Genomic DNA, 15,938 nt, shown 5'->3' on the forward strand with positions numbered 1-15,938 from the left:
CTCCTCTTGCCTCCTTTGCCCGGTGTTCTACTTCACGTGGTATCCATCTGTGTGTTTCTGTAATTTCTCCTGCCTCCATGATGTTATTCCTCTCCACTCTTCTGTCATCCAACTCTCTCTCCATGATGTTATTCCTCCCCACTCTTCTGTCATCCAACTCTCTCTCCATGATGTTATCTCTTTCTTCTTTTATGTCACCCACCTCTCCTTCCGCTATCACCGTGTGCTCTTTCGACTCTTTAAAATAGAATTGATTATTAGTAATGGATCTTTACTAATGTATATATTGTATATTCTCTGCTGGTTGGTAAAGCTGAATGTGAATGTTAATAAATGAGTTAGAACTGAGGACTATTTGGCAGGACCACAGATGGCACTTGTCTATGGGCACCTGTAGCTCAGGTCTTCAAGACATTTTTTTTTCATCGATGTATCGGATTTAAGCGTTATTCACACGAACGTGTCCGTTTTGAACGCGCAAAAGTTCAGTGTGGCATCAGCATATCATGCGTGGCTGCATGATTTTCGCGCAGCCGGCATTATTATGACACTCTGTTTTTATGTTAAAGTAAAGAAGGAGGGGCTTTTATGTTTCCCTTCACTTATTTAACAACTGTAGCGCGAATGACGCGCGTCACCCGGAATTGCTTCCATGTGCCGTGCGCGATTTGCACGCACCCATTGACTTCAATGGGTGGGTACTGCGCGAAGCACAGGCAAGTATAGGACATGTCGTCAGATTTACGCAGCGGACACACACTGAGTGAAAATCACTGACAGTCTGAACGTCCCCATAGCCTAACATAGGTCCGGGCGACGCGGTGATATTCACGCTCCTCTCATGGGCGTAATATACGTTAGTGTGAATAAGGCCTAAAAATTATTTACCAGACCTGATCCTCCAAAAGATGAAGAGCTGGAGTGTCTATATTGTGTTTTAGTACGTACTATGTATATTGTTACATTACTAGCGTTACCTGGCCGCTGCACCACCACTTCCTCCAGGTCATGATCTTCTTGATGTTTTTTCTTTAGTCTCCTCCTAAAATGATGAGAGGTTCTTGAGCTACAAACATCTTAGATGAAAATTCATTCATGTAACCTGTTTAATATCATCATTAAAGGGGAAACTGAGCAAAAATCAGTCATCTGTAAAATACTATATAGACAAGTCAGAAGATCACAATGGTCCGCACCTGTGAGGTCAAATTTTTATACTTTGAAAAATCGCTAAAACGTGCCCAAACCCCTTCAGCGCCAGTCAGCGTTTTCAATGGCAGCTTAATTACAACATTATGTCCGAGATTTCCTGTCACTGGAGTCTCCCGGGGGATCCAGGCTCTGTAGAGCAGTGATTCACAACCTTATTACTGTGGATGATCCCTTAAAATGTTTACACTGCCTGAGAACCCGTACCCCATTTAATGCCTAACAGTAGCTTCAAGTCTGGGCGGGTAACGTATTCTATAATTCTTGCCCAGTACTTTAAAGGGGTATTCTCCATTCACACATTTATGGTATATCCACAGGATATGTCATAAATATGTGATAGGTGCAAAACTCACCTCTGGGATCCGCACCTACCGTATGTGGAGCTATCTGGAGCTCGCTTGCTCGACTGTTTCTGTAACTCTCATACAACTGAATATGCATGGCGACCTGTCCATTCATTCTGGACCTAGATATGGTGGACAATTGACGCTAATTCTCGACACAGGAGTGGCCCTCAGGGCTGTGACCCGCACGTATCACACATTTATGGAATATCCTGTGAATATGCCATAAATGTGTGAAATAGACAAACCCCTCTAATTTGGTTGAAATATGATGAGATATGGTGACCGTTTTGCCGAGTAGGATGAAATCCATTTCTCTTCCCTACTGTGAAAGTTACAGGTCTTGCAGTTCGGAGTTCTTTGTTCTGGGGAACCCTTCATCAGAGCCCAAGGATCCCCTGATTGGGAAACACTTCTGTAGAGGGACAACACACCTTCCTACTGAAAATCTGAGGGGCTCTAAATCCATGGACCACCTAAGAAATTACCTTCTAAAATGTCTCTCTGACATAGGATTTCTACTTTAAGTGTATGATGAAAACTGCTGTAACCCTCCCAAATAAGGGTACGATCACACGGCCTATTTTCAGACATAATTCGCGCGTTTTACACCTCGAATTAAGACTAAAGAAACACCCCTAATACGCCTACAAACATCTGCCCATTGCAGCTCCGTATTTTCAGACGTATTTTGCTAAGCCATGTGAACATACCCTAAGACAGGTGAATTATAATTTATAATGTAATAATACTTATATAATAGTCGTCATGGAAACAAGAATAGAAGAAAGTTAAAACTTACCAAATATATACAACGCCTCCGATCCCTCCTACAGCCACTAATATAGCCCATGGGGCACTTATTAACGCAATTTTATACAACTCTGTTTAAGAAAGAAATAAAATTACATTAAAATTGTTTATCATACGTGTTACAAAAATATTAATTAAAAGGGAACTCCACTAACATCAAATATTAATTAACCCCATGTAGACATCTGCTATATATATATATATATATATATATATATATATATATATAGCAAACAAGAAAGCAGCAGCACTCACACAGAATCAGTCGATTAGGTGCCCAGCAAAACGTCCCGATCCTCGGACGTGTATTGGTATATAAAGAAAGAAGATTTGCAGCACTCCAATGTGAAAAAAGTGGTGGTTTATTCAATCCAAGAACAACAGCAACGTTTCAATCCTACAATAGGATCTTTCTCAAGCCTAGTGACACATCTACTACAAGAAACTAATATAGGGTTGAGACTACTTAACATAATTAGTCTCATTATAATACAATCAAGTATACAGTGTTGTAAAACTCATATAATGCATGTTATAAGGTATCATTACGAAACACAAACATGATACAGAAAGTGCGAATGTGTATATATGACAGTGTAAGTGACAATATACAGTGACACAAACGTTAAAAACAGCTGATTACAACATAATCATTTATGCCTCAGTGGTGTTAAAAACAATCGTCATAGCCCCACTCACCAACCAGAACTTCAGATACATCAGATGAATCATTTAGTATGTAAATTCGTAAGCATACAATGTAACAAACCGCTGCACACCTAAAGTCATTAGACTTTAATACATGCGTAAAAAGCCTAGAGACGGAAGTGAATCATCGATCAGTAGCGAGACGCATCGGACGCATCAAAGTGATGTAATGCGTGTCAATGCGTTCCACTGAACTGGTCATGTGTGAAGCGGCTTCATAGGTTGCTAAGCAACTGATGCAACTATGTAACGGATAACGCATAACACGGCTGTGTCAGACAAAAAGTCTGTATTGTAACCAAAACAGGTAAATTAATCAATGCTCCTAATGGTAAGGAATGGAGATATTAAAATAGTATTCCAATATTATGGTATATATCAACTTCTTATGCATGATCCACACGTTGGCACAGAGAGCTCTGTCCACAATTAAGCATTCAGAGCGTCCCTATACCTAGGGTTTTAGGAACCACATAGCATCGTCTTCACGTGCATAGGATGTCCCATCACCCTCATCCGTGTAACGGACCAAGATTGTCGTATCAGCGACACCATTTCTCATAAAGTATATGTATATATATTTTTTCATTTTTTTCAAAAATAAATCTTTTATATATAAATATCTCTACATCACTTGACACCACACTAGGAGACTAGAAAAAATTCAACAAATAATAAATGTCATCCGAGGAATATGGTCAGGTCCTTGCCCTATAGCCAGATGATTAGGGCCAAACGCAACACTGACAGACAAGAAGATCTCGATACATCTCTAGATATTATGATGAGCAATTTTTTACACAGAGGCTACCCTAAGGCACTACTGTGTACACATAGAAATAAGATTAACAATACAGCGAGGGAAAGCTTGTTACAACCTAAAACAGCTGTAGTGGGTGGAAAACAGAAACGTATTCCATTCATTTCAACTTATAATGATATAAGTGGGGATATCTCTAAGATTATGAACAGACATTGGCCAATTATTAGCAAGAGCTTTGGACACATTGATGAATTGAATAATAATCCCCTTATGTCATATAGACGTTCACAAAATCTTCGTGATAGACTGGTGAGAACCAGAGTATCAGGACAAAAGAAAATATCACAATCAATCTTTAAACCTCTGAAACCGGGTAATATTCCGTGTTACAGATGCATTAACTGCACTTTGATGTGCAAGGGTGATTCTTTTAAACATCCAGGTACTGGACAACAATTTAAAATTAAACACAATTTCACTTGTGATTCGGATTGGGTCATATATGTGTTATGGTGTCCTTGTGGTCTCCTATATGTAGGGGAGACAACTTGTGCTTTTAAAACCCGGTTAAATTATTATCGTTTCTCGATACGCAAAGAGAAACTTGACTTACCAGTGTCTAAGCACTTTTCGGAATATGGTCACAATGAAAGGGATCTGAGATTTATGATCCTGGATCATGTTCCTACACTACAATTAGGCGGCGACCGTCATGTGATATTACATAAAAAAGAGTTGAGGTGGATATTCCAATTAAATACATTGAAACCATTTGGACTTAATGTTGAATTTGCTGTGGACAGGTTAGCTGTATGACTCCCTCACATCTCTCTCCTTGAGTTCTTTGATGTCCTCCCTAGTATAAAGAATGATGACACACTAATATTTACATTTCTCATGATGAATTTTTTGTCAATATGTGACTAATACTAATTTTTATATTTTTGTATTTTTCTAGATCGAAATACCACTCCAAACAGAATTTCGGAATCTCTACTTTTATTTTTAATAGTAAAATTACGATATTAGGGATACCTGACACGGCTGTGTTATATTCATCTTGTCTTATGATATCAATAAAGACATTTATTATTTGTTGAATTTTTTCTAGTCTCCTAGTGTGGTGTCAAGTGATGTAGAGATATTTATATATAAAAGATTTATTTTTGAAAAAAATGAAAAAATATATATACATATACTTTATGAGAAATGGTGTCGCTGATACGACAATCTTGGTCCGTTACACGGATGAGGGTGATGGGACATCCTATGCACGTGAAGACGATGCTATGTGGTTCCTAAAACCCTAGGTATAGGGACGCTCTGAATGCTTAATTGTGGACAGAGCTCTCTGTGCCAACGTGTGGATCATGCATAAGAAGTTGATATATACCATAATATTGGAATACTATTTTAATATCTCCATTCCTTACCATTAGGAGCATTGATTAATTTACCTGTTTTGGTTACAATACAGACTTTTTGTCTGACACAGCCGTGTTATGCGTTATCCGTTACATAGTTGCATCAGTTGCTTAGCAACCTATGAAGCCGCTTCACACATGACCAGTTCAGTGGAACGCATTGACACGCATTACATCACTTTGATGCGTCCGATGCGTCTCGCTACTGATCGATGATTCACTTCCGTCTCTAGGCTTTTTACGTATGTATTAAAGTCTAATGACTTTAGGTGTGCAGCGGTTTGTTACATTGTATGCTTACGAATTTACATACTAAATGATTCATCTGATGTATCTGAAGTTCTGGTTGGTGAGTGGGGCTATGACGATTGTTTTTAACACCACTGAGGCATAAATGATTATGTTGTAATCAGCTGTCTTTAACGTTTGTGTCACTGTATATTGTCACTTACACTGTCATATATACACATTCGCACTTTCTGTATCATGTTTGTGTTTCGTAATGATACCTTATAACATGCATTATATGAGTTTTACAACACTGTATACTTGATTGTATTATAATGAGACTAATTATGTTAAGTAGTCTCAACCCTATATTAGTTTCTTGTAGTAGATGTGTCACTAGGCTTGAGAAAGATCCTATTGTAGGATTGAAACGTTGCTGTTGTTCTTGGATTGAATAAACCACCACTTGTTTCACATTGGAGTGCTGCAAATCTTCTTTCTTTATATACCAATACACGTCCGAGGATCGGGACGTTTTGCTGGGCACCTAATCGACTGATTCTGTGTGAGTGCTGCTGCTTTCTTGTTTGCTATATCTGGATTCCATTAGCTTGCACCACGTTCTTTAATCACCAAAAAAGTTTCTTATCATGGAGCAGACGAATATACCTGCTGGGAGTACTTCATCCAACACTGCTGTTTTTACTAGGGAGGATATTGTGAGGATTCTAAATGGAGCGGAGGGTGATGTGTCATTTTTAAGCATTCCTTCTATTACTGATATCAAGAGAAATCTGGAATTTGAGTCAAGACGTTTGATTAATGTTGAACTTCATTTACTTACATTGGGTCAATATTATAAGAACAACATGATTCCAAGGGGAATGAGAATTCAACTTAAACCTACCATGCATATGCAACACGAAGAATTTAGGAGTAAGAATGAACAGCTCGCAAGCAAATATGCTTTGGAAACCATTTTGCTGAACATGGATTTCCTACATAGAGATTTAAGAGGTTTAAAAGTGAAGGTTCATGATCTGGAGAACACTCTGAAATCGCTTATACAAATAGAAGATTATACCACCCATATGGAGAAATTACGCATGACACTCAATAAAGTAAGGAGTGACATAGAAGAAACTAAAAAGAAAAAATGGTTCCGTGATCAAACCGATTACTCAACGGGACGTGTCTATACTTGGGATAATTTCCTCAATTATTCCGATGGTACCTACAGACGGGAGAATAAAAGAGGTAAAGATTCGACTCACAACAAGGGGGACTTTCATATTCAAGAGCACAATAAGAAAAATCCTCCAAGAAACGACCAAGATTTTTTAGACTCCAGCCTATTGGAGAAATCAAAAAGAAGAAAACCAGACGAGCAGGTCGCAGGAGAAATCGAGGAAGGAAGAACCCGCTTTCAAAAATCTATTCACCAGAAGGGTCAGAAACCTCTGCAAGACAGCAACAAGGGGACTCTGCCCAAACAATAGTGGTAAATATTTCTAAGCATCAGTTGTCTAATATGCAATTGCAATTATTATCTAAGGGATTGTCATTTTGCCCCAATCAACAAGTTGATTGGTTTCAACTTGAGTTGGATTTGTATAGTTTTGTCAGAGCTATTAAGTTGAAGGTTTGGTTTGATTCACAACCTTCTAATGTAATAGTTCAGGATACCCTACCAGAATTATCACTTAAAAAATTGGGATTACATAATAAAAGTTTGTTTCAACCTCCTGTAACGTCACACGCGATAGAAACCTTTAAAGAACTGGTACAGAAAGATATTACTATACTTAGGACCCAAACATGTGAATCGGGTTTTAAACAGCCTAATATGACTACTCTTGATATGGAGGCATTGGATGAGCTGATCCATAACCACGATCTCACTATAAAACCTGCTGACAAAGGTGGAGCAATCGTGGTTATGGATTCGGACATGTATATGAGGGAATGTTATAGACAACTATCCGATACAAATGTATATAAATTATTGAAAAATGATCCTAAACATGACATCACAAATAAGATTGCCTTACTTATCAAAACGGCGTTAGATGAAGACATAATAGATCAGAAGTTATATAAATTTCTTATGGTTGAATCTCCTGTGACTCCTTGCCTGTATTTATTACCAAAAATCCACAAGGATTTAATGAACCCCCCAGGCCGCCCCATTGTATCTGGCCGGGGTTCATTAATGAGTAATATCTCTATCTTTGTGGATAAAGTGCTGAGAAATTTTGCTATCAACTCTAAATCTTATATCAGGGATACCACTGATTTTTTGCAAAAACTAAGATCAGTGGACCTACCAGAGGGATCCATTTTGGTTTCTTTTGATGTCACCTCTCTTTACACTTCGATTAGTCATGTTAAAGGGCTTGACGCTGTAAGACGGAAATTGATGACTTCTAACTATGATAATAATTCATGTGAGTTCATTATGTCTTTGGTAGAACTTATTTTGACTTCTAACTATTTTCTTTTTAATGATAGTTATTATATTCAATTGAAAGGGACGGCCATGGGATCCAATATGGCTCCCACGTATGCCAATATTTTTATGGATAATATTGAGGAGATGTCAGTCTATGTATCCCACCACTTCTCACATGTTTTGAGGTGGTGGCGTTACATAGACGACATCTTCCTCATTTGGACTGATTCTGTCACTACACTAACTGATTTTCACCAATTTCTCAATTCCTTGGATGAGGATATTCAGTTTACTATGACACACTCTGTGGACAAGATTCAATTTTTGGATGATACAGTATTGATTGATAACAATACATTAAGAACCAAAATGTATACCAAAGAGACTGACCGCAATACTTTACTATGATTTGACAGTTGTCATCCGAGGAATATGGTCAGGTCCTTGCCCTATAGCCAGATGATTAGGGCCAAACGCAACACTGACAGACAAGAAGATCTCGATACATCTCTAGATATTATGATGAGCAATTTTTTACACAGAGGCTACCCTAAGGCACTACTGTGTACACATAGAAATAAGATTAACAATACAGCGAGGGAAAGCTTGTTACAACCTAAAACAGCTGTAGTGGGTGGAAAACAGAAACGTATTCCATTCATTTCAACTTATAATGATATAAGTGGGGATATCTCTAAGATTATGAACAGACATTGGCCAATTATTAGCAAGAGCTTTGGACACATTGATGAATTGAATAATAATCCCCTTATGTCATATAGACGTTCACAAAATCTTCGTGATAGACTGGTGAGAACCAGAGTATCAGGACAAAAGAAAATATCACAATCAATCTTTAAACCTCTGAAACCGGGTAATATTCCGTGTTACAGATGCATTAACTGCACTTTGATGTGCAAGGGTGATTCTTTTAAACATCCAGGTACTGGACAACAATTTAAAATTAAACACAATTTCACTTGTGATTCGGATTGGGTCATATATGTGTTATGGTGTCCTTGTGGTCTCCTATATGTAGGGGAGACTACTTGTGCTTTTAAAACCCGGTTAAATAATCATCGTTTCTCGATACGCAAAAAGAAACTTGACTTACCAGTGTCTAAGCACTTTTCGGAATATGGTCACAATGAAAGGGATCTGAGATTTATGATCCTGGATCATGTTCCTACACTACAATTAGGCGGCGACCGTCATGTGATATTACATAAAAAAGAGTTGAGGTGGATATTCCAATTAAATACATTGAAACCATTTGGACTTAATGTTGAATTTGCTGTGGACAGGTTAGCTGTATGACTCCCTCACATCTCTCTCCTTGAGTTCTTTGATGTCCTCCCTAGTATAAAGAATGATGACACACTAATATTTACATTTCTCATGATGAATTTTTTGTCAATATGTGACTAATACTAATTTTTATATTTTTGTATTTTTCTAGATCGAAATACCACTCCAAACAGAATTTCGGAATCTCTACTTTTATTTTTAATAGTAAAATTACGATATTGGGAATACCTGACACGGCTGTGTTATATTCATCTTGTCTTATGATATCAATAAAGACATTTATTATTTGTTGAATTTTTTCTAGTCTCCTAGTGTGGTGTCAAGTGATGTAGAGATATTTATATATAAAAGATTTATTTTTGAAAAAAATGAAAAAATATATATACATATACTTTATGAGAAATGGTGTCGCTGATACGACAATCTTGGTCCGTTACACGGATGAGGGTGATGGGACATCCTATGCACGTGAAGACGATGCTATGTGGTTCCTAAAACCCTAGGTATAGGGACGCTCTGAATGCTTAATTGTGGACAGAGCTCTCTGTGCCAACGTGTGGATCATGCATAAGAAGTTGATATATACCATAATATTGGAATACTATTTTAATATCTCCATTCCTTACCATTAGGAGCATTGATTAATTTACCTGTTTTGGTTACAATACAGACTTTTTGTCTGACACAGCCGTGTTATGCGTTATCCGTTACATAGTTGCATCAGTTGCTTAGCAACCTATGAAGCCGCTTCACACATGACCAGTTCAGTGGAACGCATTGACACGCATTACATCACTTTGATGCGTCCGATGCGTCTCGCTACTGATCGATGATTCACTTCCGTCTCTAGGCTTTTTACGCATGTATTAAAGTCTAATGACTTTAGGTGTGCAGCGGTTTGTTACATTGTATGCTTACGAATTTACATACTAAATGATTCATCTGATGTATCTGAAGTTCTGGTTGGTGAGTGGGGCTATGACGATTGTTTTTAACACCACTGAGGCATAAATGATTATGTTGTAATCAGCTGTTTTTAACGTTTGTGTCAGTGGCGTAGCTATAGGGGTCGCAGCGGTCGCAATTGCGACCGGGCCCCGAAGCCTGGGGGGCCCACGGCCCCCCCACCACATTTTCGGGAGGTTACTTATGTAAAAACGCTGCATAAGCAGCATTAAAGCTGGACAGATGCCGTTTTCTAAAGGACCTTTAATGACGTCATGCCCATGTGACCTGATTCGCCTTTGAGGAACAGAAGCCACGCCCACCGATCAGGTCCTTCTACCACAGTATAGCAGCAGCAGAGTCGGCAGAAGAGAAAGCACGTCCACCTCTCAGGTCCTGGTGAGCGCTTCCTTAACCCCCTCTCTCCCTGCATCCCCCATTGTCTCTTCTTTACTTGTCTCTCCTGACCCCAACTCCTGTAGGGTTTGTTAAGTTTTTTAATTCACCATGCGTTTTGCTGCGATTTTCGTAATTGCGGCAAAAATGGCGCGGTTTTGCCGCGATTTTCGTAATTGCGGCAAAAATGGCGCGGTTTTGCCGCGATTATGAAACTTGCAGCAAACCACACCATTCATATCACAAATTCGAAGATTGCTTAAAAGTAGTACAAGATGCATAAAAACATTAGGCTTAGGGCTTATTCAGACGAACGGGATATATTAGTCCGTGCAACGCGCGTGATTTTCATGCGCGTCGCACGGACCTATATTAGTCTATGGGGCCGTGCAGACAGGTGCGTGATTTTTACGCAGCGTCAATCCGCTGCGAAAAACTCACAACATGTCCGTTCTTTGTGCGTATTTCGCGCATCACGCACCCATTGAAGTCAATGGGTGCGTGAAAATCACGCGCACCACACGGAAGCACTTCCGTGGGACGCGCGTGATTCGCGCAACAGCAGTGAAAAGTATGAATGAAAACAGAAAAGCACCACGTGCTTTTCTGTTTACAAACATCCAAAAACGGAGTGTCATAATGATGGCCACTGGCCTAGCTATAGGGGTCGCAGCGGTCGCAATTGCGACCGGGCCCCGAAGCCAGGGGGGCCCACAGCCCTCCGCACCACATCAATAAAAAGTTACTATAGTAACTCGGGCCGCGGGCCCCTGTTACTATAGTAACAGACTTTACTTACCTTCCTGGTTCCGGATCGCAGCGGAGGTCCTGACGTCAAGCGCTGTGCGCAGCGCATGACGTCACAGCGCTATGCCGCCGCGCACAACATCGAGAGGACAGAACTTCCGCCGCGGCTGAAGAGGAAGGTAAAATTAGTAGCCCTGACTGGCGGAGTCCGACTCCCGGGAACCGCCAATCAGCTGTTTTGAAGGGGCCGCAGCACTCGTACGAGAGCTGCTTCCCCTTCATTCCGTTCACACTGTGAATCGGTGTCGGCGATTCACAGTGTGAGCGAGTAGTGAAATGAAAGGGAAGCAGCTCTCGTACGAGTGCTGCGGCCCCTTCAAAACAGCTGATTGGCCGGTCCCGGGAGACGGACCCCGACACATCAGCTATTGATGGCCTATCCTGAGGATAGGCCATCAATGTTTAGGGACTGCACAACCCCTTTAAGCCTACGATGTAGCAGGCTTAGCGGGCCCATTAGACAGGATCACAGATTGTGTGATACTGTCTGCTGGGCCCTGTATCTAAGCCAATCACATGGTAGGCTTAGATAAATGGCCCATGCGTGATACTGTCTGCTGGGCCCTGTATATAAGCCTACCACACTGTAGGTTTAGATACAGGGCCCCAGCACACAGTAATCTTATACTGTATAAGATTACTGTCTGCTGGACCCTGTATCTAACCCTACCTTGTGGTAGGCTTAGATACAGGGTCCCACAGACAGTATCACACATGGGCCCTTTATCTAAGCCTAACACGTGTTGCTAATCGTTTTTTTTGTATGTTTTCTTACAGGTTCGGTCGTTGGACTACGCCGGATTCCAGGACTATTTCGATGACGGCTTTTTTTTTTTATTATCAATAAAATGGTTAATGAGGGTTGTGTGGGTTTTTTTTTTATTTCAATAAAATATTTTTTCTATGTCTTTGTGGTTTTTTTTAAAACTATATTACTGCCGCCTTAGTAATGGCCGCCGGCTGATTGACAGCATCCTTTGCTAAGGCGGAGCTTAGTGTTAGCCGGTGCAGAGGCTAACACTAACCCCCATTATTACCCCGGTACCCACCACCACCAGGGGTGCTGGGAAGAGCCGGGTACCATCAGTACTTGACCATCTGTAGTGATGGTCCGCCACTGGGGTGGCCTCAGACTGGTATTATCAGGAGGGGAAAGGCCAAAAACAGTGGCCCTTCCCACCCTGGTAATGCTTTATTGTATCTGGCTGGTTATGAAAAATGGGGGGGACCCCATGTCATTTAAAAAAAATAAAAATTGGAAAGAACGATGTCGGGTCCCCCCCCCAATTTTCATAACCAGCCAGATACAACATAGCAGCAGCAGGCAGCATTACCAGGTTGGTAGGCGCCACTGTTTTTGGCCTTCCCCAGCCTAATACTACCAGCCTGCGGCCACCCCGGTGCCTGCCCGTCACTACAGATGGTCGGGTACTGGTTCGTACCTGGCTCTTCCCAGTACCCCTGGTGGCGGTGGGTACCGGGGTAATAATGGGGGTTAGTGTTGGCCTTTGCACCGGCTAACATTAAGCCCCGCCTTAGTAATGGTGGTTGTCAATTAGCCAGCGGCCATTACTAAGGCGGTGATAATAAAGTTTAAAAAGATACAAGCACATAGAAAAAAATATTTTATTGAAATAAAAAAATACAACCCTCATTAAACATTTTATTGAGAATAAAAAACCGCCGTCATTGAAGTCCTCGAATGCGAAGTCCAACAACCGAACCTGTAAAAAAACACAAACACACAAAAATAATCAGTAACACATAAAGAAGCAAAATTATTATTCTTAGCTTTCCTGGGTCCAACGCTGGAGCCACAATGTCAGCGAGCTGAGTCCTGTATCTAATCCAATCATGTGTGATACTGTCTGCTAGGGCCTGTATCTAATCCTATCATGTGTGATACTGTCTGCTGAGCCACTGTATCTAATCCTATCATGTGTGATACTGTCTGCTGAGCCACTGTATCTAATCCTATCATGTGTGATACTGTCTGCTGAGCCACTGTATCTAATCCTATCATGTGTGATACGGTCTGCTGAGCCACTGTATCTAATCCTATCATGTGTGATACTGTCTGCTAGGCCCTATATCTAATCCTATCATGTGTGATACTGTCTGCTGAGCCACTGTATCTAATCCTATCATGTGTGATACGGTCTGCTGAGCCACTGTATCTAATCCTATCATGTGTGATACTGTCTGCTAGGCCCTATATCTAATCCTATCATGTGTGATACTGTCTGCTCAGCCACTGTATCTAATCCTATCATGTGTGATACTGTCTGCTCAGCCACTGTATCTAATCCTATCATGTGTGATACTGTCTGCTGAGCCACTGTATCTAATCCTATCCATAGTTTATAGGGTCGTAGTGCTATAGATATGCTATGCTGTCTCCTATACACACATTTTTTTTGGGTGGACACATATGTATTGGGGCTATTTCCCCTGACATTTTAAGTCCTTAGTGACGCCCCGGCTGCTAGTGCTGCATTGTTGGGTCACTTAGGAGACCCAGCGATGCAACTGAAAGCTGCGGACCGTCGGCCATGAGAAGTTTGCAGGGGGGGGGGGGGCCCAATAAGAACTTTTGCATCGGGGCCCATGAGCCTTTAGCTACGCCCCTGGTTTGTGTCACTGTATATTGTCACTTACACTGTCATATATACACATTCGCACTTTCTGTATCATGTTTGTGTTTCGTAATGATACCTTATAACATGCATTATATGAGTTTTACAACACTGTATACTTGATTGTATTATAATGAGACTAATTATGTTAAGTAGTCTCAACCCTATATTAGTTTCTTGTAGTAGATGTGTCACTAGGCTTGATAAAGATCCTATTGTAGGATTGAAACGTTGCTGTTGTTCTTGGATTGAATAAACCACCACTTTTTTCACATTGGAGTGCTGCAAATCTTCTTTCTTTATATATATATATATATATATATATATATATATATATTCATACAATGCTGGCACTAAAAAGGTTAGCACAACATACCGTACTTGTACAGTGCTGTGATGGTGCGGGCTCAGAAGCTATATGTAAGGCCCCATGCACACGAACGTAAAAACACCCGTAATCACGGGCCATAATTACGGCCCGTAATTACCGGCCCATAGAATTCTATTGGCCACGGGTACCTCCCCGTATGTTTACGGGAAGGTGCACGTGCCGTTGAAAAATATAGAACATGTCCTATTTCAGGCCGTAATTACGGCACGGGCAGGCCCATAGAAGTCTATGGGGCTCCTGTAATTAGGGGTGACTACGTGTGTGCACCCGTAAGTACGGGAGCATTGCTAGGCGACGTCAGTGTATAGTCACTATCCAGGGTGCTGAAAGAGTTAAACGATCGGCAGTAACTCTTTTAGCACCAGGGGCAGTGGCTACCGATCACAATATAGATAAAGCTGTAAAAAAAAAAAGACGTTCATTCTTACCCAGAACTCCCTTCTTCTTCCTCCAGTCCGGCCTCCTGGGATGACGTTACAGCCCATGTGACTGCTGCAGCCAATCACAGGCCAATCACTGGCTGCAGCGGTCACATGGACTGCGCGTCATCCAGGGAGGTCGGACTGGATGTCAAGAGAGGGACGCGTCACCAAGACAACGGCCGGGTTATTAACTGACACTCCAGAAAACCGTTGTTATGACAACCACAAGGCCGCCATGTATCACCATGGAAATAAGAAGCACAGTTGCATGGAAGCATGGCCGGCCTTAGCTATGTGCGACACGTGCGGTCGCACATGGCGCCGGCCGCCATGCTGTAAGGGGGGCGCCAGTGGGTACGAGCAGAAGAGAGGAGAAATGTTCCTCCCTTTGCACTGTTGCGTGAAGTGAGCGCTGATTGGAGGAGCAGCAGCAGGTGCTTCTGTCTGCTCCACCAATCGGCACAGCCTGTACTGCAGTGTCACACACACTCAGCACCTCACACAGCTCCTTCCTGCTGTGCTGTTGCCACAGTGAAGACTCCTCCACGGAGCTCCAGTCAGGTAAGAAGAGCAGCAGCTTTAGCTTAATCTATGTCTATTTATGTGCTGTGTGAGGGAGGGGGAGAGAGGGGGCTTTATTTGATGTGTAACAGGATGTTTTTTTGTTTTTTTAAAAGATCGATTTTGTGGGTGAGGGGAGACTAGGTTAGAGGTACTTTGTGTGTCTTTGTATTTTTTACAGATCGATTTTGTGGGGGAGGGGACATTGCCCTAAATACTATAGGAGTGTGGGGGGATTCTTTATACATGTATTTTGTGAGGAGGGGGAATTCTGTATAGTTTATTTTGTGGTGTAGGAGCTTATTATGAATCATGGGGGAGGGGAACTTAGCGTTATGTATGGGGAGAAAGGATTCTTTAGGGTACGGCCACACGGAGCGGCCCTCACACTGTCGCAACGCGGCCAACAACCGCGCTGGCACTATGTAGGAGCGGCTGTCAAATACCTCGTTAAGGGGTCTTCCGGTTACACTCGCGTGCGCACTGCCGCTCCATTCATTCTCTATGGGAGCGCCGGAGATGGCCGAG

The 15,938-nt window shown here is 41.4% G+C and overlaps 1 long non-coding RNA gene across 1 annotated transcript; it reads right to left on the reverse strand.

Moving 5' to 3' along the window:
- Positions 1–977: 977 nt before the first annotated feature.
- On the reverse strand, positions 978–14,926 carry LOC142722157 (uncharacterized). Its single transcript, XR_012874528.1, has 3 exons — positions 14,856–14,926; positions 2,359–2,440; positions 978–1,042 (listed from the first exon to the last, which is right to left on the reverse strand). It is a non-coding gene; the product is annotated as an uncharacterized LOC142722157 (long non-coding RNA).
- Positions 14,927–15,938: the final 1,012 nt, after the last annotated feature.

This window comes from Rhinoderma darwinii, chromosome 1, assembly GCF_050947455.1.
Source record: "Rhinoderma darwinii isolate aRhiDar2 chromosome 1, aRhiDar2.hap1, whole genome shotgun sequence".
Taxonomy (NCBI): Eukaryota; Metazoa; Chordata; class Amphibia; order Anura; family Rhinodermatidae; genus Rhinoderma; species Rhinoderma darwinii.